The sequence below is a fragment of the Danio aesculapii genome, chromosome 2 (genome assembly GCF_903798145.1).
Source record: "Danio aesculapii chromosome 2, fDanAes4.1, whole genome shotgun sequence".
NCBI lineage: Eukaryota > Metazoa > Chordata > Actinopteri > Cypriniformes > Danionidae > Danio > Danio aesculapii.
Genome location: NC_079436.1, coordinates 22,113,351 through 22,137,184, shown reverse-complemented (window position 1 = coordinate 22,137,184; position 23,834 = coordinate 22,113,351). Strand labels below are relative to the sequence as shown.

The window sequence follows — 23,834 nt, the reverse complement described above, 5'->3', positions numbered from 1 at the left end:
CAAACTGTGGCGCCGTGAGGATGTGAAGCTCCAACATCTGCTGCTTTCTGTAGTGGCATGATGATTCATTAACACTGAAAGAACACACAAACACTCATCATTCACTCTCTGTATTTATGAGGACTCGCTGCAAGTGTCCACACAGTCACAGTTCAGTTTGTTTCAGCCATCTCCTGATTAGACATATATACTGTGCTGCTAAACATGACTAGCTTTAGAATGCTTTTAAACCCATTCAAGCACTGCTTTCTTCATCTCTAAAAATTTATGTCATATCATTAACATTCCATGGAAGAGGTTAAAAAAATAAGTTGTTGGTCCTTTTTCTGAGATTTTTATTTTTAAAGGTCCAGTGAAGTGCTTTGCAATGTGCATTTTATTTAATGTTTGACGTAATCTTAATCAAAAAATGAAGAAAGGGTGAGATATAGTGTAGCCTCTCCTTTTTTAAAAAAAAAAAAAACAGCCATTAACGTTTTGTTTTTATCACAGCTCTGCCTGTGAGAGTGGTTGAGCTCAAGCGTATTAAATGAAATTCAAATGTCAAGCGTCTTGAAGGGGGCGGGGCTTATTAGATACTAGAGAGCATTTGTTTATTGATGATTGATTAGAAACTGAAGTATGAGGTGATGTGAATAAAACTGTTGATCCATTTAGGCGGGAGTGACGAACTACAAGCTTTACATGTTTAGATCAGTTTTATATCTTCTAAATGCTAATTTTTTTTCCACGGTTTTGGAGCGCACAAGCTTATAGATATCTTAAAAACTAACAATACTGATACTGACATCTAAAGCATTTATTTTAAGGGACCTTTCACATCATGTTTTGGTAACTTTAGGAGGACATAGAGAATATTAAATGTGTAGTTTCATTTTCTGTTGATCTTATGGTTTATAAATTTTCCTAACTTTTATTTTTATTTTGTTCAATTTTTTATAGCATATTAAACTTTATTTATGTAGAAGAATGAGCAACTAGGTAGTCTGAATATATAATAATATATAACCTTAAATATTCTGCCATTGGAGGCTAATTTTGTAGTTATGTATTCATGTATTGCTTTTATTTAAACTATAAAGAATATAACATGAAAAGTAATGTTATTTTTTAAGACATTTTAAGACATTTGATTCATTAAGCATTTTTCTTTTTTTATATGATCATATGTTATTTATACATACATATAAGTTTGAGTTACTTATCGTATATATATATATATATATATATATATATATATATATATATATATATATATATATATATATATATAGTTCTTGCACAAGTTTGTATTAAAAAGCGTTTTACTAGTTAAGTGTAAAAAAAATCTAAATCATTATCTTGAATTTGCTAATTGTTCTAAAAATCTGTATTTAATTTTTGCTTCAAAATAAAAATACATTCAAATACATAACTTTTACTCATTAGAAAAACCAAAAGAGCTAATTCACACCTTTTGATCAATCTTAACCCTTTAGAAGTACAAATCAGTACAGTCAGAAACACTTCTTTTCTTTTAGTTTAGGTGTAAATGTTACAAAAATTGAACAAATAAACTAACTTGCATTTGTTCCTAACAATTATTTGGATGAACTTCTAAGGCTCAATCTCAGTTTCTAATTTTGTACCCCTTCCCCTTTTCCCCTTCCCCTTGGCCCTTGAAACAGAGTGTGAAGGGAAAGGATTCAAAATTTACCCCTAATAAATGGGACGGCACTACAAGCACCTGCACACGTCATCATATGTCATCGCAATCCCTCTGAACTACGGAGTTATTATGGATTATAAATAGCCAAATTTAGGGTTTTTTTATTAATAATTAATTATTTATTTATTTAAAGTGTGATGGTAAAACACGAAACACAGGTTATGAATGTATTAAAAATATGCTTGTTTGTTGCTTAAAAATTCTTAATAATGACAAAAATCTTACTTCTGTGTGCAGCCATGTAGCCATTGTAAATGGTGTATTCTGGGAAATTTTTGGACCTCTTGGTTTTAGTGTGGTCATAAAAAATCTCTGTTTCAATGGCTATCTAGCCCTTTTCCATAGTTCTACGCCTTCAAGATAAATAGAATTGGGACACTCCTACTGCCTTCACATGAATGCGCAAATGAGGGTAAGGGGAAGGGGCTAAGGGGGAGAATTGGGATTGGGCCTAATTTTCTGGTTGCCTGTGCTTTGTAAAAAAATATTTTAAAATGCACTGACGAGTTCTTGTTTTTCTCTCATCAAGGTGTCACCCCTACTGATAACCTGCAGCAGCTGGAGGACAAGGGCAGCTCGGACAGCAGCTCAGAGCTTGCCAAAACCTGAGCCACACACAGGTTGGTTACTAAACGCTTTTCCATCCAGTACCAGATGTAAAGAACAACACTATCCAAACTACCGTCAATATACCAACAAACATTTCATTAGGACATCCGCAGTGCTGAAGGCAGAGAGGCTGTTTGCATTCCCAGGTCCTTTTAGTGTGCTGCGTTTGTTGATGTGTATGTTAGCAGATGTTCCTTCTCTGAAAAACAAGAGTTACCTGAGGGAGCAGCTTTTAGTGCGGGACGAGTTTTCCCCATGTCATTTCCTCTTAAGCTTGTGGGTTGTAGCAGCCGACACTTTCCCTTTGATCATTCTCAACCCTTCAGATGTGCAGATCGCAGTACAGTCATCTGGGTAGAGTCAAGGTGTTCCAGACTCCCTAACAAGATAAGAAAGTGTATTTGTATGATGTTCGAGGTGCCTTTTTTGTTCATTGGGTAACACAACTATTGAAAAAGGAAATGAGAAATTGCATGCTCGGGTCAAGTCATCGGTGGTGTGTCTGGTTTATTTGTTTGAGTAAACCGGAGATGATGATTTTTATAATAGACAGACTTCATATTGAAGGTGTATTTGCATTACAAAAAACTCCCAGTACTATCTCTGCGTACAAACTGAACAATCCTTTTTCTGAAAGCTTTGACTATTCCTTTTTATTTAGTTTATTTCCTTTTTTTGTTTAATTTCTATTCAAAATTAAGTCCAATGGTTTTGGTCAGTGCTTCATGTTTAGTTTTATTTTGCTTTGCTTCTATATTGTTTATTGTTTATTTAGATTCCCATTAACCACTACCAACATACTGTAGTAGCCACTATTCTTCCTGGGGTCTAACAATTAAAATAACAAATTCACAATAAATCCTCATCAAAACCAAAACCAAACAAACAAAAAATCAACATCAACAATAACAACAACAATAACAGATAAATATAAATACAGATAAACAATTTTGTTGTGTTTGGTTTGTTTCAGTACAAATGCTGACTGATGTCTTTGACTGTTGTTTCTTGCGTTTTGTTTTGTTTTTGTTTTGTTTTGTTTGTTTTGTTTTGTTTTTGTTTTGTTTTGTTTTTTTTTTTCAGTCCAAATGCAGACTGATGGTCTTTGACTTTGTTTTGTTTTGTTTTGTATTGTATTGTATGTATTGTATTGTATTGTATTGTTTGTTTTGTTTTGTTTTTGTTTTGTTTGTTTGTTTTTGTTTTGTTTTGTTTTGTTTTGTTTTTGTTTTGTTTTGTTTTTGTTTTGTTTTGTTTTGTTTTGTTTTGTTTTGTTTTGTTTTGTTTTGTTTTGTTTTGTTTTTTGTTTTGTTTTGTTTTTTGTTTTGTTTTTTGTTTTGTTTTGTTTCAGTCCAAATGCATACTGATGTCTTTGACCATTAGTTTTTAATTTAGTGTAAATTTTTTTTTGTTCTGTTTTATTTTCATATAAAACTCTAGCTTTATTGTTGGTTTTTGTTTTGTTTTTGTGCCATGTTTTGTTTTTGTACAAAATCATACTTATGTCTCTGGCCCCCTTTTTCCGTTTGAAATCCTGACTAATGTTTTTGGTCATACTGTAGCTTCATATTTTTAACAAAACTAACTTTTTGTGTTTGTTTATTTTCGTTCTGTTCAAATATGTTTATTTTGGTGTAAATGCAGTTGAACATACACTATATACCAGGGGTGGGCAAACTCGGTCCTGTAGGGCCAGTGTTCTGCACAGTTTAGCTCTAACACTAATTAAACACACCTGAAGATGCTAATCAGTGTCGTCAAGATCACTAGGAATCTATATGCAGGTGTGTTTGATTAGAGGTGGAGTTAAACTGTGTAGGACACCTGCCCTCCAGGACAGAGTTTGCCCACCCCTGCTATTTACACTTCTATGGCCTCAGGTATGTAACAGCAAACACTTCTACTGCATCTACAAACATTTATCATAGAACACACTCGGGAATGCATTAAGTTCAAGTATGCTATTGTGATAATTTGTCACTTCTACAGTTCATTCAATTCAAGTCCATTCATGAAATTTGTTGTAGGCCAAAGTGGTAGGTCACGTAAAATTACAAAGTGCGATCAGTGCATGCTGAGGCGCAGACTTTGAAGTTGACAACTGTCTGCAGAGTCGGTAGCTACAGACCTTCAAACTTCATGTGGCCTTTAGATTAGCTCAATAACAGAGCTTTGTGGAATGGGTTTCGATGGCTGAGCAGCTCTTTATGCTTAACTTTGTGGGAACAGGTTAAGGATTGCCCCTTCTTGTTCCCACATAACTGCACACCATTGTACAAAGCATGGTAAATGAAGATACTGATTGGCCTGCACCGAGTCCTGACCTCAACCCAATTGAACACATTGGGATAAATTTGAGCAGAGACAATGAGCCAGGCCTTCTCGTCTAACATCAGTGCCTGACATCACGAATACACTTCTAGATGAATTGTCTAAAATTCCAATATATACACTCCAAAACCTTGTGGAAAGCATTCCCAGAAAAGTTGAAGTTGTTATAGCATTAAAGGGTGGGTCAACTCCATATTAAACCCTACAGATTAAGATTAGGATGTGATTAAAATTCATGTGCATGTTAAAGCAGATGTTCCGAAACGTCTGGCAATAGAGCTTCATGTTTTTAAGAGCTGTTAAGATCAAGTAGTTTAAAAAGACCCTTTTGTTCTGGACTATCCCATTGAAATCAATTTCATTATTTCTTAATTCAAAAGCATGTGCTTTGTAAACGACTTCTCACTGATTATGTTCTGCATGCTCCTTTACTTAGTGACTTGGTGTGTCAAGTTATCTGTTGTAACATAGTTGAACTTTTAACAGAGATACTTACTGATAATTAAATTGATATGCCTAATATTAACCTTTACACTGTAACACAATATCACAGCGACAATAAAGTGATCCATTTGGCAGTATCAGCATCAGCAGCCATTGGCCATGCTCAGTTCTCTGTCACTGCTGTCCTCTTGCTGCTCCTTGAGTAGCACTAACGGGATTATTCCGCCCGCATCCGGGACAGATGAAGAATTAAGAGCATGAGAGCTTAGAGTCTTTGTTGAGGGCACTTTTTAAAGCATGACTCTACTGTGGGCTCCTCAAAATTAGCGTACAGTAAAATTGCAAACACTGCATATGCTCCTTCATTCACAACTGTATGAGCGAACAGAGCCCCCAAGCTTTGAGGTGATGATGAGGCAAGAGGAAGGTCATAAGTGATGAGATTTGTCCCATTAGCTTTAGTGCACGATAATCTGGGTCATGGCTTCGCACTCGAAGAACCTTTGTCTGGTTCTTTCCTTGCATCTGTTTACAGCAACCAGATTAACATTGTTCTTATCGATTAGGTTTTGATTAGGCTCATTTACACTTGTTTTTAGATGTTTATATTTAATTAAAGGTGTTTATAATGCTAATATCTTTTTATGCAGTTTTTAAAATTAATATTTATCTAAATCCTGTAACAGTTTTTAACCATTATCACAGAAATATTAAGCAACGCAACAAGTCAATACTCACTCACTCACTCACTATTCTTCGGCTTAGTCCCTGATTTCAACCTGATTTCAAAGGTCATCACATCGGAATGAACCGGCAATTACTCTGGCATATGTTATTGCAGCAAATACCCCTCCAGCCACAACCCAGCACTGGGAAATGTTTTCATTATTAATAATAAGAATTATTTTTCCTCCAAATTATTTTTTTCTGGAGTAATGATTGCTGAAAACTAAAAAAACTAAAAAACATTGTCATCTAAAATAAGTTACATTTTGTATAAAAAAATCATTTTTAAATTGTAGTGATGTTTCACAATATTACTGACTTTTAGTTGTGATGTCTCTCAGAAAAGTGATTAATTATCTATATCAGTATACATGTCTTTGTAGGTATTGTTGTGACTCTTGAGCAAGTACACAGATTCACTCTGCTAATAAACCTGAAGAAATACAGAGAAAATATTCCAAACCCTCATAAACAGCAGGACAATTCTGGTAGAAATGATCCATAATTTATCAGCCAATTTTTTTCTTATTAAGCCATTACTGAAGTGCCCACCAATATTGTGCACTATTAGCTGCATAACAAATTGAACTAAATAGCAGACTTAGACAGGTGGTGCTGGGGCGGAGGAGGGTTTTTGAGCACAAACCAAACCCCTTCAAGTCTGACAGAAATAACTAAGGTGATCATAAATGTGTTAAATTGACCCTTCACTAAGCCACACCCGAAAACCACCACACACCAATCGTGGCTTAGCAACTATAGCTACGCACAGGAGGACTGTCAAGCTTTCGAATGAGGGAAACAAGCCAAAGAGTTGTGCATATAGATTGTGCAGTATCCCAGTATCCTAAAAGTTTGGACGGGGTGGTGGAATTTTTTTTTCTTTCCAAAACCTAAAACCCACGGGGAGAAATGCCAGGGTGGATCAAGCTCTGTGAGTGGCTTTAAAAAAAGCGGGGTTAAGTTGGTTTTGTTTTCAATATTCCTGACACATTCAGTGATAGACGGCAATAACTCGCACACCTCTTAACCTAAAAAGATGTGAACTGTGTTTCCTACAAAAATACAAAGCAGGTTATGTTTCCCAGCTGTCTTTTACTTTTTTTCCGCTCTATATTATGAGCACTGCTCCGTTTCAGCCCTGCAATAGTAGTCATACTAATAGCAATCATATTTCCATCTGTTTCAAGCTACGAATATTTGAAAATTACGTACAGTATCAACAGAACAAAACCGACATGTGATCAAACTGAGCACTTGCGATCAATATACTTCACCAGCAGCTGTTTTTCAGTCATTTAAATCTCTCATGTCCATGTCAGAGCTACAATTCACTGATGTTTTCATCTGTCTTTTAGAGATTTAGTCATTGGTGACGGCGTTATACCGGGTTAGTGTCTGCTTTTATATTTGGTGTCTGATTAATATTTGTTGGTAGGGAAAATCTATTTGTTCACTTGTTTATACTTTGATTTGCATTTCAGTTTATTTATTTTTTCCACTTAACTGCAAATTAGAATTGAAATAGAATAAAAAGCACACAAACATACTCACAGTTATAGGTACTGCAGATTGTTATACAGTAGGTCAATGATGCTAATATTCGGCACAAATCCATCAATTTCCACTTTCTGGCTGTTCTTTCTATGAGTGAATTATGTAGAAGCACTGTTCATGCGTGTTTCTCGTCAGTTAGTAACGCTATATTTCATTGCACAACAATCTGTCTATTAGGCTTTTTGGCCAAAAAAAAAAGGGAAATCACGGTTTAATTTGTTATTTTTAGATTATTTCTAAATGTCACCTCTCTTGCTGTGCATGAACTAATCTGTTGTATGGTCAGCGTATGAGGCGGCCAGGCTAACCTAACTTCATTTTTTATTAAATAATTTTCTAATCGTTTGCCTATTATGTCGTGAATATACCCCTGTAATGCATACTACAGTCCTTTTTTGTCTGGCTCTCTCAAATATCTCACCTGTTCACCAAAAATGACTAATTATATCTCTGGGAATGCCTGACACCGATGCATACATATTGTAATAGACGTGCCAGGCACAAAACCTTGACAGGCATAACAACAGTAACTAAGGAGGGCGGGGCTTAGCGAAGGGTCAATTGGCTACTGAATTGGTATCAAGGCAGCCAGTTACCAGCATGTAGGAGTTTTGATACCAGAATTTGCTATTTACTGTATTTCCAACACAATCTTGCGACTTTTTAATTTAGTGGCTAATTCATATTTGTATTAGGGCTGCACAATAGATTGCAAAATTATCATTATCACAATAATAGTACATGCAACATGTGATAAATTACATTTATTTTATGCATTGGTTGTTTATGTAAATTTGACCAATCAGACAGGGCCTTACTATCTTAATCCCCAGTAGTTCCGGTTGTGCTATTGGACCAAAAGTGAACCCAGAGCTGGAAATAAATACTCAAGTCAGGAGTCAAGATATGTTTTTCACTTGTTCATAGTGTTTTAAAGACTAAATGTTTGCAGCTCTACACAATTTTTTAGTCTAAATTGAAATGAATTAGGTGTGAAAAATATTTTATGTTAATATAATTAAATAAATAAATAAATGATTTAAAGATATAGCTAATAAAAATAGCATTTTTTTAAAGGAAATGTTATATCATAAGATATATTGTTATCGAAATACTCAGCAACATTGCATATTTTTACAATATCGTGCAGCCCTAATTTGTATGATCTTATTCTTTTTAGCATGATTTGCTCATCCTGCAATAAAAGTTGTGTTTCGGGGTGGGGTTTGGGAGCAGTGGTGTAAAATAACAAACTACAAATACTCAAATGACTGTAATTGAGTAGTTTTTCTCAGAAATTGTATTTTACTAAGTAGTTTTAAAAATGTGTAATTTCCCTTGAGTACATTTTTAGTACTTTATTTTTTCTTGTCGATGGGGATTAGAAAAATCAGTCCTGCAAGTCCAATCAAATCGCACATAGAAGGTAAATCGCATCACAATGAACAACCTCAAGACATGGGCGATTTATTGCAGCAAAATGTTTGGAAGCATTAAAAGTGTACATAAAGATGCCCAATTTTTTTACACTCAATGACCCAGAGACTGTTTAGATGCATGTCACTTATGAGAAGATGACGGATGTTTACTGTATGGTGACCGAAACGGTCTTAAACACCCAGCAGGCACAAGACGTTTTGTTTGGTAATGAAAATCGGGTTGACATCAGAACTCAATGTCAGGCTGACGACGTCAGTGTCCAACCTAAAAGCAACTAAATATCAACATAATGTTACAGCTTGACATTGTGTGGACGTTTTCACTTTGACGTCTATCAGATGTTGGATTTTGATTGCCATACCTGACAAATAAATGTCATTATCTGACATCAATATAACGTTGGTTTAAGATATCGGCTCGACTTTGGATTTTGACCATTTTCTAACACAGCCTAAAACTGACCAAATATGAACGTCATTTGATGTTGTTATTGGGCATCAAAAAATCATCCTTAAACGCTGACTAGACATTGAATTTTGGCCACCTGACATCACAATTTAAATCTAACCTAATATTGACATCTTATGACGTTGTGTGCCTGCTGTGCAATAACTAAATGCACTACAGAATGTTACGTTTGCACACATCCACAAATTACATGTAAATGCATCAGCATTTAAAAAAAAAAATTATATTAATTACCCACTTTTCTAATAATATGTAAAGTAGTTGTGTTTCCTTGTGAAAAACATAGATCTAGGGTCCAAAATTAGCACTCACCAAGTGTCAAAAGCTTCTCTGTTAGCATGGCCTTTGAAAGTGTTTTAAAGGTCATTTCTAGAGGGTGTCCCAAAGGGAATGGAGCACATTTAAATGTGCTAAAAGCTACAGTTGCTCTCTAAAAAAATACAGTCAAACGTGCTTGTGCTTTCAAAAGCTCACCTGCCGTCTTGCATGAGCGCATAGAAGGTCAAATCTGGTTGTGTGTATTTGTAATTGTGTACGTTGTAGACCTCTTCAGAAAAGAAGAACTGATGCTACCTGTGCCTGCCAGGTAGCCCTCGACAAAAGGCACAACACGTCCTGTGTTTGGTCTGGATGTCAGAATGATGCCTTTTAATAGGTTCGCTATTTACCTTAGGCTTTATTTTCAGAGGCTGTCCTCTATCACAGAGCATCTTTGATTTACAGCAGTGGCATTGAGATCACAAATATCCTTGAAAAGGCTCTGGGACTTCTAGAGCCAGTATCACAAATAAAACTAGATATTAAAGTTTGAGGACAAACTTTATGGTGGCTTGAAAAGCCGAGTCTGAATTAGCATGTTACTAGCATGAATTAGCAAGTAACTAGCATGATTCTAACATAAATTAGCATGTAACTAGCATGATTCTAGCATGAATTAGCATGTTACTAGCATGTTTCTAGCATGAATTAGCATGATTCTAGCATGAATTAGCATGTTACTAGCATGATTCTAGCATGGATTAGCATGTAACTAGCATGATTCTAGCATGAATTAGCATGTTACTAGCATGTTTCTAGCATGAATTAGCATGTTATTAGCATGATTCTAGCATGAATTAGCATGTTACTAGCATGATTCTAGCATGAATTAGCATGTTACTAGCATGTTTCTAGCATGAATTAGCATGTTATTAGCATGATTCTAGCATGAATTAGCATGTTTCTAGCATGAATTAGCATGCTATTAGCATGATTCTAGCATGAATTAGCATGTTACTAGCATGATTCTAGCATGAATTAGCATGTTTCTAGCATGAATTAGCATGCTATTAGCATGATTCTAGCATGAATTAGCATGCTACTAGCATGATTCTAGCATGAATTAGCATGTTTCTAGCATGAATTATTATGTTACTAGCATGATTCTAGCATGAATTAGCATGTAACTAGCATGATTCTAGCATGAATTAGCATGTTACTAGCATGATTCTAGCATGAATTAGCATGTTACTAGCATGATTCTAGCATGGATTAGCATGTAACTAGCATGATTCTAGCATGGATTAGCATGTTACTAGCATGTTTCTAGCATGAATTAGCATGTTATTAGCATGATTCTAGCATGAATTAGCATGTTACTAGCATGATTCTAGCATGAATTAGCATGTTACTAGCATGTTTCTAGCATGAATTAGCATGTTACTAGCATGTTTCTAGCATGAATTAGCATGTTACTAGCATGATTCTAGCATGAATTAGCATGTTACTAGCATGTTTCTAGCATTAATTAGCATGTTACTAGCATGATTCTAGCATGAATTAGCATGTTACTAGCATGTTTCTAGCATTAATTAGCATGTTACTAGCATGTTTCTAGCATGAATTAGCATGTTATTAGCATGATTCTAGCATGAATTAGCATGTTTCTAGCATGAATTAGCATGTTACTAGCATGATTCTAGCATGAATTAGCATATTACTAGCATGATTCTAGCATGACTTAGCATGTTACTAGCATGATTCTAGCATGAATTAGCATGTTATTAGCATGATTCTAGCATGAATTAGCATGTTACTAGCATGATTCTAGCATGTTACTAGCATGTTTCTAGCATGTTTCTAGCATGAATTAGCATGTTATTAGCATGTTTCTAGCATGAATTAGCATGTTGTTAGCATGATTCTAGCATGAATTAGCATGTTTCTAGCATGAATTAGCATTTAACTAGCATGATTCTAGCATTAATTAGCATGTAACTAGCATGTTACTAGCATGATTCTAGCATGAGTCAGCTTGTTTCTAGCATGAATTAGCATGTTGTTAGCATGATTCTAGCATGAATTAGCATGTTACTAGCATGACTAGCATGTCACTATCGTGTTGCTAGCACCTTTCTAGCAAGATTAGCATGTCAGTAGGATGTTAAAACTGTTAGCGTGTGTTAGAATAGCTAGTCACAGTCTCTGGGACAGTTGCTAGGGTGCTGAAATTGGTTGCTAGGGAGTGGCTAGTAAGTTTAAAGGTAATCAGTGATTGGCTGCTGGCTAGACTGAGTTGAATGAGGCCAGACTCTAGTCTGTAGGACAGTCTGATGCAGAGTTATGAGCTCACAAAGGCTGATCCAATGTTAAGTAAATGGGAGTCTTTTACAATGGAAGTCTATGGGACAGTTGCTAGGGTGCTGTAAGTGGTTGCTAGGGAGTGGCTAGTAAGTTAAAAAGTCATCAGTTATTGGCTGCTGGCTAGACTGAGTTAAATGAGTCCAGTTAGAAGTCTGTAGGACAGTCTGATGCAGAGTTATGAGCTCACAAAATTTGACCCAATGTTAAGTCAATGGGACTTTTGGGTTTTTTCTGGGTCGTTTTTCGGAAAACCCAAGGTCGGATCAGTTAGAAAAGATATAGCAACCCGAGTCAGACCAGTTTGAAGGTTTGACGAAAGTTTGAAGTATGTAGCTTGAAAGGCCTAGGAGGAGATACACTTAGAAATTAGTCTCAGAAGAAGAAGAAGAAGAAGAAGAAGAAGAAGAATAATAACTAGATATTAAAGTTTGAGGACAAACTTTATGGTGGCTTGAAAAGCCGAGTCTGAATTAGCATGTTACTAGCATGAATTAGCAAGTAACTAGCATGATTCTAACATAAATTAGCATGTAACTAGCATGATTCTAGCATGAATTAACATGTTACTAGCATGTTTCTAGCATGAATTAGCATGATTCTAGCATGAATTAGCATGTTACTAGCATGTTTCTAGCATGAGTTAGCATGTTACTAGCATGTTTCTAGCATGAATTAGCATGTTACTAGCATGATTCTAGCATGAATTAGCATGTTACTAGCATGTTTCTAGCATGAATTAGCATGTTACTAGCATGTTATTAGCATGATTCTAGCATGAATTAGCATGTTTCTAGCATGAATTAGCATGTTATTAGCATGATTCTAGCATGAATTAGCATGTTATTAGCATGATTCTAGCATGAATTAGCATGTTACTAGCATGATTCGAGCATGAATTAGCATGTTTCTAGCATGAATTAGCATGTTACTAGCATGATTCTAGCATGAATTAGCATGTTATTAGCATGATTCTAGCATGAATTAGCATGTAACTAGCATGATTCTAGCATGAACTAGCATGTTACTAGCATGATTCTAGCATGAATTACCATGTAACTAGCATGATTCTAGCATGGATTAGCATGTAACTAGCACGATTATAGCATGAATTAGCATGTTACTAGCATGTTTCTAGCATGAATTAGCATGTTATTAGCATGATTCTAGCATGAATTAGCATGTTACTAGCATGATTCTAGCATGAATTAGCATGTTACTAGCATGTTTCTAGCATGAATTAGCATGGTACTAGCATGATTCTAGCATGAATTAGCATGTTACTAGCATGTTTCTAGCATTAATTAGCATGTTACTAGCATGTTTCTAGCATGAATTAGCATGTTATTAGCATGATTCTAGCATGAATTAGCATGTTTCTAGCATGAATTAGCATGTTATTAGCATGATTCTAGCATGAATTAGCATGTTACTAGCATGATTCTAGCATGAATTAGCATGTTACTAGCATGTTTCTAGCATGGATTAGCATGTTACTAGCATGATTCTAGCATGAATTAGCATGCTACTAGCATGATTCTAGCATGAATTAGCATTTTTCTAGCATGATTCTAGCATGAATTAGCATGTTACTAGCATGATTCTAGCATGGATTAGCATGTTACTAGCATGATTCTAGCATGAATTAGCATGTTACTAGCATGTTTCTAGCATGAATTAGCATGTTACTAGCATGATTCTAGCATGAATTAGCATGTTACTAGCATGATTCTAGCATGAATTAGCATGTTACTAGCATGATTCTAGCATGTTACTAGCATGTTTCTAGCATGAATTAGCATGTTATTAGCATGTTTCTAGCATGAATTAGCATGTTGTTAGCATGATTCTAGCATGAATTAGCATGTTTCTAGCATGAATTAGCATGTTACTAGCATGATTCTAGCATGAATTAGCATGTTATTAGCATGATTCTAGCATGAATTAGCATGTTACTAGCATGATTCTAGCATGTTACTAGCATGTTTCTAGCATGAATTAGCATGTTATTAGCATGTTTCTAGCATGAATTAGCATGTTGTTAGCATGATTCTAGCATGAATTAGCATGTTTCTAGCATGAATTAGCATGTAACTAGCATGATTCTAGCATTAATTAGCATGTAACTAGCATGTTACTAGCATGATTCTAGCATGAGTCAGCTTGTTTCTAGCATTAATTAGCATGTTGTTAGCATGATTCTAGCATGAATTAGCATGTTACTAGCATGACTAGCATGTCACTATCGTGTTGCTAGCACCTTTCTAGCAAGATTAGCATGTCAGTAGGATGTTAAAACTGTTAGCGTGTGTTAGAATAGCTAGTCACAGTCTCTGGGACAGTTGCTAGGGTGCTGAAATTGGTTGCTAGGGAGTGGCTAGTAAGTTTAAAGGTAATCAGTGATTGGCTGCTGGTTAGACTGAGTTGAATGAGGCCAGACTCTAGTCTGTAGGACAGTCTGATGCAGAGTTATGAGCCCACAAAGGTTGATACAATGTTAAGTAAATGGGAGTCTTTTACAATGGAAGTCTATGGGACAGTTGCTAGGGTGCTGTAAGTGGTTGCTAGGGAGTGGCTAGTAAGTTAAAAAGTCATCAGTTATTGGCTGCTGGCTAGACTGAGTTAAATGAGTCCAGTTAGAAGTCTGTAGGACAGTCTGATGCAGAGTTATGAGCTCACAAAGTTTGACCCAATGTTAAGTCAATGGGACTTTTGGGTTTTTTCTGGGTCGTTTTTCGGAAAACCCAAGGTCGGATCAGTTAGAAAAGATATAGCAACCCGAGTCAGACCAGTTTGAAGGTTTGACGAAAGTTTGAAGTATGTAGCTTGAAAGGCCTAGGAGGAGATACACTTAGAAATTAGTCTCAGAAGAATAAGAAGAAGAAGAAGAAGAAGAAGAAGAAGAAGAAGAAGAAGAAGAAGAATAATAATAAGTTTAAGATAGATAACAGTATGCTGGCTTTTCAAGCCACCAAAATAAGTTTAAGATAGATAACAGTATGCTGGCTTTTCAAGCCACCATAATTAAAGCGTCGAAGACAAATATGTCTTCTGTCTGGATGTTTTGGCAGAGGAAATGTCAGATGGTGGTGGTAAATAGGCTGTGTTGCCAGACACTGATTTGTGGTACTTGAGGTTTTCCAAATATTGACATTTCTTCCATCTCAGTCCTTCAGTTTTGGGATTTTATTGTTTTTTTGGTTTCTCTTTAAAGTCACTCTGGCTTTTACATTTACTATTATTTTATATTTATATTTTAACATGGTTTATCTTAGGCCTAAATTCATTGAAAGTAATTTGTCTATTCAGATATATAAATGATCCAATGATCCAATGTTGACCATTAAATAGGCAGATAAAGGTGGTGGAATTGTGATTATGAACACTAATGTATATGTTGAGAAGGTAAAATTAATATTACAGGATGAGACATTTTATAAGAAACTTATTTTCAATCCGACTAGGTCTTACAAAAAACAAATTGATGAGATTTTACAAAAGGGATTAGATATGAAATGGATTAATGAACAAGAATTTAAATATTTAAAGAATGAATATCGTAGGATTTCTGTTTTGTATACTCTTTCTAAAATCCATAAATCATAACAAGACCCTCCTAATTGACCTATAGTTTCAGTAAAGGAATCATTGACAGAACCTCTATCAAAATTCATTGATTCATTAATTCAACCAATAGTAAAAAAATTACCATTATATCGAAAAAATACCACCAAATTTTTAAATAAATTGAACCAAATTTCTAATATAAATACTACAGATTGGCTTGTAACACTTGATGTGACTTCTTTATACACTAATATACCACATGAAGCAGGTTTGGACGCATTAAAATTTTACTGTACAAACAATGATGAGAGATTACCAACACAATATATAATAAATCTCACGAAAATTATTTTAACCAAAAATATTTTTTTGTTCAAGAAAGACTTTTATTTGCAAGTACAAGGGACTGCCATGGGCACTCCATTGGCACCTAATTATGCAAACTTATTATTGGGAAAATTTGAACACAATTATATTTATAATAATAATCCATTCCAATCAAACATTAAAGTTTGGATGAGATATATTGATGATTGTTTAATGATATGGTCGGGGACAGAACAAGAATTAGATTCATTCACAACTTTTATAAAAAATCAAAAATTCCCTCTATTAAATTTACGACACTGTATTCTGTAAATTTATTGGATGTAAATGTAAGTAGAGTAAATAAGACATTACAAACAACAATATATCGAAAACTAATGGCTAAAAACATGGTATTATCTATGGACAGTTACCATCCAGTCCACATTAAATGGAGTTTGCCAGTCAGTCAGTTACATAGACTGAAACGAAATTGTAGTACTGTAGAAGAATTTGATAAACAGAAATACACATTATTTCAAAGATTTCGTTCGAGAGGATATCCACAAAGTTGGTTGAATGATTCACTAGGTAAGGTAAATAAATTACATCGACAAGATATTTTAAAAACAGTAAAACCTAGTAAGAAATTAGAAGAGTTTTCAGTAAATTGCTCATTAACATATAACAAACATAGCAAGTTTATTAAATCAACGATCCATAAACATTGGCATATATTATCTTCTGACGTATCTTTAAATAATAAATTTCGACATCATCCATTATTTACCTTTTAAAAGATCCCAAAATTTAGCAGATATGATGATTAACTCCGATATAGTTAGAAATAAGAAATCCACTTTCATACAAGGTTGTTTTCTATGCAGAAATGGTGCCGCATGTCAGAATTTGATAAAGTGTAAAGTATTTGCAACAGTGCTGTTGTACTTCATATTGGCACATCAACGCAATTGCAAATATTATTTTATACCCCAGTTAAAAAACAAGTTAATATTGAGGAAGATACATTTTAGATAGATAGATAGATAGATAGATAGATAGATAGATAGATAGATAGATAGATAGATAGATAGATAGATAGATAGATAGATAATAATAATTAATAATGTCTTATTTAAAGCAAGACTGCAGTCTTTTGGTTCTATTTTAATGATCTAAGTGTGATGTCTAAAGCGGATGTTGCAAAAGCACTAAGGGCATGTCTGAATCCACTTTTTCTATTTGCTAAGTATAGAAAAAAACAGTCTGTGAGCCAGCGCAAAGTCTAACAGGGTGGTGCTTATTCTCTTAATGCGTTATGGGTGAGTTTTGAGCATAACGTGCATTAAACCAATCAGAATCTCATGTCCCATTCCCTTTAAGAGTTAGTTGCGTTGTGCCATGACGTGTTTGCTATTTACATGGCGGACTTTGTTAGTGAAAAAACTGAAGTGTTCACTAGCAAGAAAACCATTAAAGACTGCGTGAGGATATAGACATCTAGAGAAAAAGCCGGCCTCCTACTTTTGACCCTGGATTAAGGCAACAGTGTTGGATACACTTCGCTGAAGACATCCATTACATAGCCTATCTAAATTCCTAATTTTGTTTGTTAAGAGCAAAGATTTGTTTCAAAACTATTTCAAGTTTAGTTCTAATTTCCGGCAAATGAATAAATAAACAAAAACAATGAAGTATGGTCAAAATAGTTATATCCAAACACACATCCTATTCCTATGCATACATGTCCAAAACCCGACAGGTGGACAAATAAATAAAAAAATATTAAAAACAAATATTAATATGCATAAAATACTACTAATAGTAAATGCAAGCTGCCATAAAAAGACAGACTACAACAGAGCTGGATTCCTCCGAAGTCCGGCCGAGGGGAAGAAGGCATGGGAGGACGTAGTTATTTTTATATTTATATAGATAATAATATTTTAACATTATAATCCTTACATTTTTTTCATAATTAAAGATATTTATGTATTGCTCATCCATATTTGTGATTTAAGCAATGTTTAATGCGTGTTTTTGACCTGCATATAACTAACACTCTCTTTATTTACTCTCTTTATACAATAAAAACTCTGCGCCATTGACTTAAGACCAGCTTTAGATATTTTTAGGTCTATTTCAGTTGCCTCAAATAGCAATGTGCCAACAATACGCCTTAACACACCTCCTTTTCAGACCTACACACCCATGAGTCCACAAAGGGGCACAAATGCATTTGCTATTTAAAAAATGTGGTGCAAAACATGAAAATGACACCTGTGCCATTCTGAAAATAGCTATACTTGCGCTGTGTCTGGCACTGTATTGCACTTGATGTATGATAGAGCTCTTTGTTTAAATAAATTAGAATCACACAAAAAAATCTGTTGCCATTTGTTTTAGATATTTATCTCTGACAGACCTAAACTAGCCATATCACCAGCACAAAAACACACTCAGCAAAATATTTTTAAAATGTTCCACACTGAAAAAAACACAAAATAGTGACGTATATTTTTTGTAGGTATTGCAAAACTGCAGAACAGACAGAGCTTTGTTGAAACTAGCCTTGTAGCTACTGTATGTGATATTATGTAACAATGGCTCGGGCACATCTGCTCCTTCTGGATGAGTGACAGGAGAGAAGAGCCAATCAGTTGCTCTCCCCTGAGGGATTGAGCTCATATGCTGGCTCTGCAAATCACTAGTCCAGCCCACTGAACACAGCACAACACCAGCTCTAACGTCACAGAGCCACTGCTGCGGGTGTGAGCTCATGACAGATGCACAGCAGAATCTGTTGCTTATATAGCAGTTTATCAACACACTGACACTTTCACTATAACAGCTTGTTCATTTTAGCTTTGTGCCATCACGGCATAGCTACGCTGTAATGTAATGAATCTATTGTAAGCCTGAAAATTTGCAGTCCAGTCCAAAAGTTTTGGTTCTGTTGAAGCTTAAGATGCATATTCTTTGCATAGTATATACTGTTATGCAACTGATACAGTTATGTTTCTGATACAGTATTATAATAAAAATAATCATGCCTTTTTATGCATCAATTTTTGGAATTCTTAATTTTAAATGCAATTCTGCATTGATTTAGCTCTGATTCAAGACTATATATTGTAATTGTTTTTACTCAGAATTATCAATTGAAATGTAAGTGTATAGGTGTCTTATTGTAACGTGAACGTGACAACGGAGGTGCGGATCCAAATGCAGGTTTATTGAGAATGGCAAGTGACAGTCAACACAGGGGCAAACAGATGTATGCAGGCAAATCCACAGGCGAAAGTCAGTACAGGCAGGCAGCAGGCTACGTAAACAAACAATCAAGGCGAGGGTCAAAACTCGGCACGACAGGGCAAGGAAAACACGTCGAAATGTTCACAAAACTCAACAAGACTCAGCCATGAGAGTGTCAAAGTGAGCCGTATATATGTGTGTGTAATCAGTCCATGAGCAGCATCAGCTGTGGGAGTGTAATCAATAAAGACTTGGAGCAGGTGTGTGTGTGTGTGTGTGTGTGCGTTGCATGAATGGAACTTGTAGTACATATAACAGCAGATTTGTAGTCCTATGTGATATGTGTGTTTACGAGCGATCTGTAAGGATTAGATTGCTGGTGATTGTGACACTTACATAGCAATATTGGCTTAAGCGGAATTTTTCATTTGGTCTTAAAGTTACAAAATATTCTCAGAATGGCAACTGCAAATAGAAGTTCATAGTCCTTCTTGCAATACTGACTGTAGCTCTATTTTAAGTTATTTTCAAGTTTTGACTTTTCTTAGAATTGCAAATGTGAGTTTATAGGCTTTATTTACAATTCTGACTTTAGCACATTGATTAATTTATATCTGTATAATTTCATTAATATCTGTTTTCAAGAGTTCACACTAGATAGTGCTCTAGTTCTTCAAAAAAGAAGAAAAGGGTGTAATACTAGTTGGGCTTTTTATAGTGAGTTTGTAATGATCCGATTCACTTACTAATGATTATGGATGGGAGACCAGCCATGATCAGTCATATCACGTGCTACACTCGAAATTAGTTTGTGAAACTTCACATATCAATGTTTACTTTACCCTCTCGGACGTTTTTGAGCCATCTCACAATTCAGATTTTCCCCCTCTGAGAATTGCAAATGGATTTAGTCCTCACAATTTTTAGTTAATATTTAATTTTATAATTTTAACTTGTTTAGTTTCCTCTCCATATGCAGCAGACACTCTCTTGTTAATGCTCTATTTGTCTTGTAAACATTGTGTAAAAAAATCTAAGTGACTTGGACTTAAGAGTTTATACACTCACTGACCACTTTATTAGATACAATTGCTTGTTAACGCAAATTTCTCATCAGCCAATCACATGGCAGCATGTAAACATGGTCAAGACGATCTGCTGCAGTTCAAACCGAGCATCAGAATGGGGAAGAAAGGTGATTTAAGTGATTTGACTTTGAACGTGGCATGGTTGTTGGTGCTGGACAGGCTGGTCTGAGTATTTCAGAAACTGCTGATCTACTGACTGGTTCGAGCTGATAGAAAGGCAACAGTAACTCAAATAACCACTCGTTACAACCGAGGTATGCAGAAAAGCATCTTTGAATGCAGAACATGACGAACCTTGAGGCGGATGGGCTACAGCAGCAGAAGACCACACCTGTTGTCACTCCTGTCAGCTAAGAACAGGAAACTGAGGAAACTGAAACTACAATTCGCACAGGCTCACCAAAATTGGACAATAGAAGACTGAAAAACGTTGCCTGGTTGGATGAGTTTCATTTTCTGCTGTGACATTCGGATGGTAGGGTCAGAATTTGGCGTCTACAACATGAAAGCATGGATCTATCCTGCCTTGTATAAATAGTTCTGGCTGGTGGGATATTTTCCTGGCACACTTTGGGCCCATTAGTACCATTTGAGCATCGTGTCAATGGCACAGCCTACCTGAGTATTGTTGCTGAACATGTCCATCCCTTTATGACCACAGTGTACCAATCTTCTGATGGCTACTTCCAGCAGGATAACGCTCCATGTCATAAAGCGGGATTGATCTGGTTTCTTGAACATGACAATGAGTTCACTGTACTCAAATGGCCTCCACAGTCACCAGATCTCTTCAGATAGAGAACCTTTGGGATGTGGTGGAATGGGAGATTCACATCATGGATGTGCAGCCGACAAATCTGCAGCAACTGCGTAATGCTATCATTTCAATATGGACCAAAATCTCTGAGGAATATTTCAAGTGCCTTGTTGAATCTATGCCACAAAGGATTAAAGCAGTTGTGAAGGCAAAATGGGGTCCAACCCAGTACTAGTAAGATGTACCTAAAAAAGTGGCCAGTGAGAATATATTACTGCTCTCTAATGTTTTGAAGTGCTTCTTTTATCCTCTCTTGTAAGTTGCTTTGGATAAAAGCATCTGCTAAATGAATAAATGTAAATGTAATGCAGCTCTGATCTGATATATTGTGAGATATTATCCTGCAAAAAAGCTGTGTTGCAATGAGAATACTCGAGCTCTACTCATCCTGAAAAAAATGAGAACAAGCCTTTAGGCAAATGTGATAAAGGGTATTAGATGAAATCCAGACTTTCTTTGTTTTGTACATGACGTTGTAACCCAATACACCCACTGGGACATTGATGCTTAATATAATCTGAGATTTGATAAACGCAACAGACTCTTGTGCCTCTAGAAGAAAAATGATGTGCATCTGCAGGCAGAGAGGTTTATATTGTTATCTGAATTAGTCATGTGGCCTCAAAGCCAGTCAGTTTCTGCTTTAAACTGGCAGAGTAAGAGCTGTTTGCGTGATCATCATGTGTTTGGAGTTAAAAGAAAAAAAAATTGGCCTCTCAGACAAGTAGATGGATTTAATGGCGGGGTTGCTCAGCTGATCTGGCATGTTTTCTGTGAGTTTATGGCCTGAGGAGCTCTGGAATGTGGCTTACGTGGTCATACAGTTTCACACCAGTACAGCTGAGAGCACTTTCCTAACATGGGAAACAGTCTCCTACATACAGATGTGTGCATACTTTTCCTGACCTTCTCCTGAGAGTTCTTGTCTAGCATTGATGTTTTTTCCTCTATTGTTTGTTTTGACTTTTTTTAAATATAATTATTTAGATTTTCTTATGTATTTATAATTATTTAATTTGTCAAAAGCTTTTTGTTGACTTAAGCCAAAACTGTTAATCATAATTTGTATTTTGGTAACTAGAAACAGATGATATTGAGGATAGTATGTTCTTGAAAGTAATGGATACCATCAGTCAAATTTGCATTTTTGAGAGGGAGACAGAGAGAGAGAGAGAGAAACAGAAAGAAAAGAAGAAAGAAATACACTTGAGACAGTTATTATTTTAATTAGTTATTATTATAATTATTATTATTGGATTATTGCACTGTAAAAACATGTCAAATAAATTAGCAGTAAAAAAGCAGCAGCTGGTTGCCAGAATTTTACAGTTAAATTCATAGACTGTAAAAGATATGGGCATAGTATCCGTGACGTCACCCCTAGGTTTCTTAAGAGCGCAAATGACGCTACAAGTAGGCGAGGCCAACCGTTGCTATTTTGTTCGTGCATCATCGCACCGCCCGGGGAATACCAAACAAGGGCAAAGAGGCGCAGCATGAGCGGAGCTACAGATGCCTGCTAGCATTTTGCTTAGACAGGCTTTTCTTTGGGAGAAAGTCTTAATACTTCATTACCTGTGACTCTTTGTGTTCTGACCACATGTGCTTGACTGTATACTATATCAATAAAGTGTTTAGTCTTTTAAAACACTGTAATACATTGAGCCACTAAGCATTGTACTTATGATGTTTTTCTACAGGAGGAAATCATGAATTACTTCCAAATACTTCAAATAGAGTCTGTGTTGGTTAATGCAAGGCTATTTATGAAATCCCAGTCATAAAAGTGTATGGCAACATTTCAGATGACTGTTTTATAGCCTATAGCTAATCAATCTGTCAGATTCTGGAGTGCTTTACAGGTCTAAAAAAAATGATACATTATAATTTGTCTTAAATAAAACAAATACCTTTATAGAGATGGTATAAGTATGCATCATTTCACTCACCTGAGAAATGAAGGCAACTTGAATGGTTTGTGAGCACAATTAGTTGCACACAGCATGCCATGTTATCTGATAATTGTAGGAAATAATTCCAAAAGGCATCTGACTGTGTAAAACCACATAAAACAAAACAAAAATATAATGTACAGTTGAAGTCAGAATTATTAGCCCCCCTGAATTATTAGCCCCTCTGTTTATTTTTTTTTTTCCCCCAATTTCTGTTTAATGGTGAGAAGATTTTTCAACACATTTCTAAACATAATAGTTTTAATAACTCTTTTCTAATAACTGATTTATTTTATCTTTGCCATGATAACAGTAAATAATATTTTACTAGATATTTTTCAAGACACTTCTATACAGCTTAAAGTGACATTTAAAGGCTTAACTTGGTTAACGAGGCAGGTTAGGGTAATTAGGTAAGTTATTATGGTGGCTTGAAAAGCCAGCATACTGTTATCTATCTTAAACTTATTATTATGGTGGCTTGAAAAGCCAGCATATTGTTATCTATCTTAAACTTATTATTAGGCTGGCTTGTCAAAGCCAACCTACTGTTATCCTTTCTAAACTTATTATTATTTTTTTTTTTTTATTCTTCTGAGACTAAATTTGCAAGACTATCTCCTCCTAGAGCTTTCGAGCTATGACCACCAAACTCGCACCAGACCTCCAAACTATTCTGACTCGCGTTGCTATATCTTTTCCGACTGATCCGACTTTCGGTTTTCCGAAAAACGTCCCGGGACCACCGGAAAAATCCCATAGACTTAACATAGGATCAAACTTTGTGAGCTCATAACTCTGCGTCAGACTGTCGCACAGACTTCTAACTGGGCTCATTTAACTCAGATTATCAATCTGCCAATGACTGATCACCTTTAAACTTTCTAGCCACACCCTAGCAACCACTTTTGGACCCTAGAAACTGTCCCAAAGACTTCCATTGCAAA

General features: G+C 35.5%; 1 protein-coding gene across 1 annotated transcript in view; it reads left to right on the top strand.

Moving 5' to 3' along the window:
* The window catches only part of fam110b (family with sequence similarity 110 member B), a 99,772-nt gene that overhangs the window by 57,057 nt on the left and 18,881 nt on the right, over positions 1-23,834 (top strand). The window contains exon 2 of the mRNA XM_056474747.1: positions 2,238-2,328. The gene's annotated coding sequence lies outside the window, so the exon portion shown is untranslated. The remainder of the gene's footprint in view (positions 1-2,237; positions 2,329-23,834) is intronic.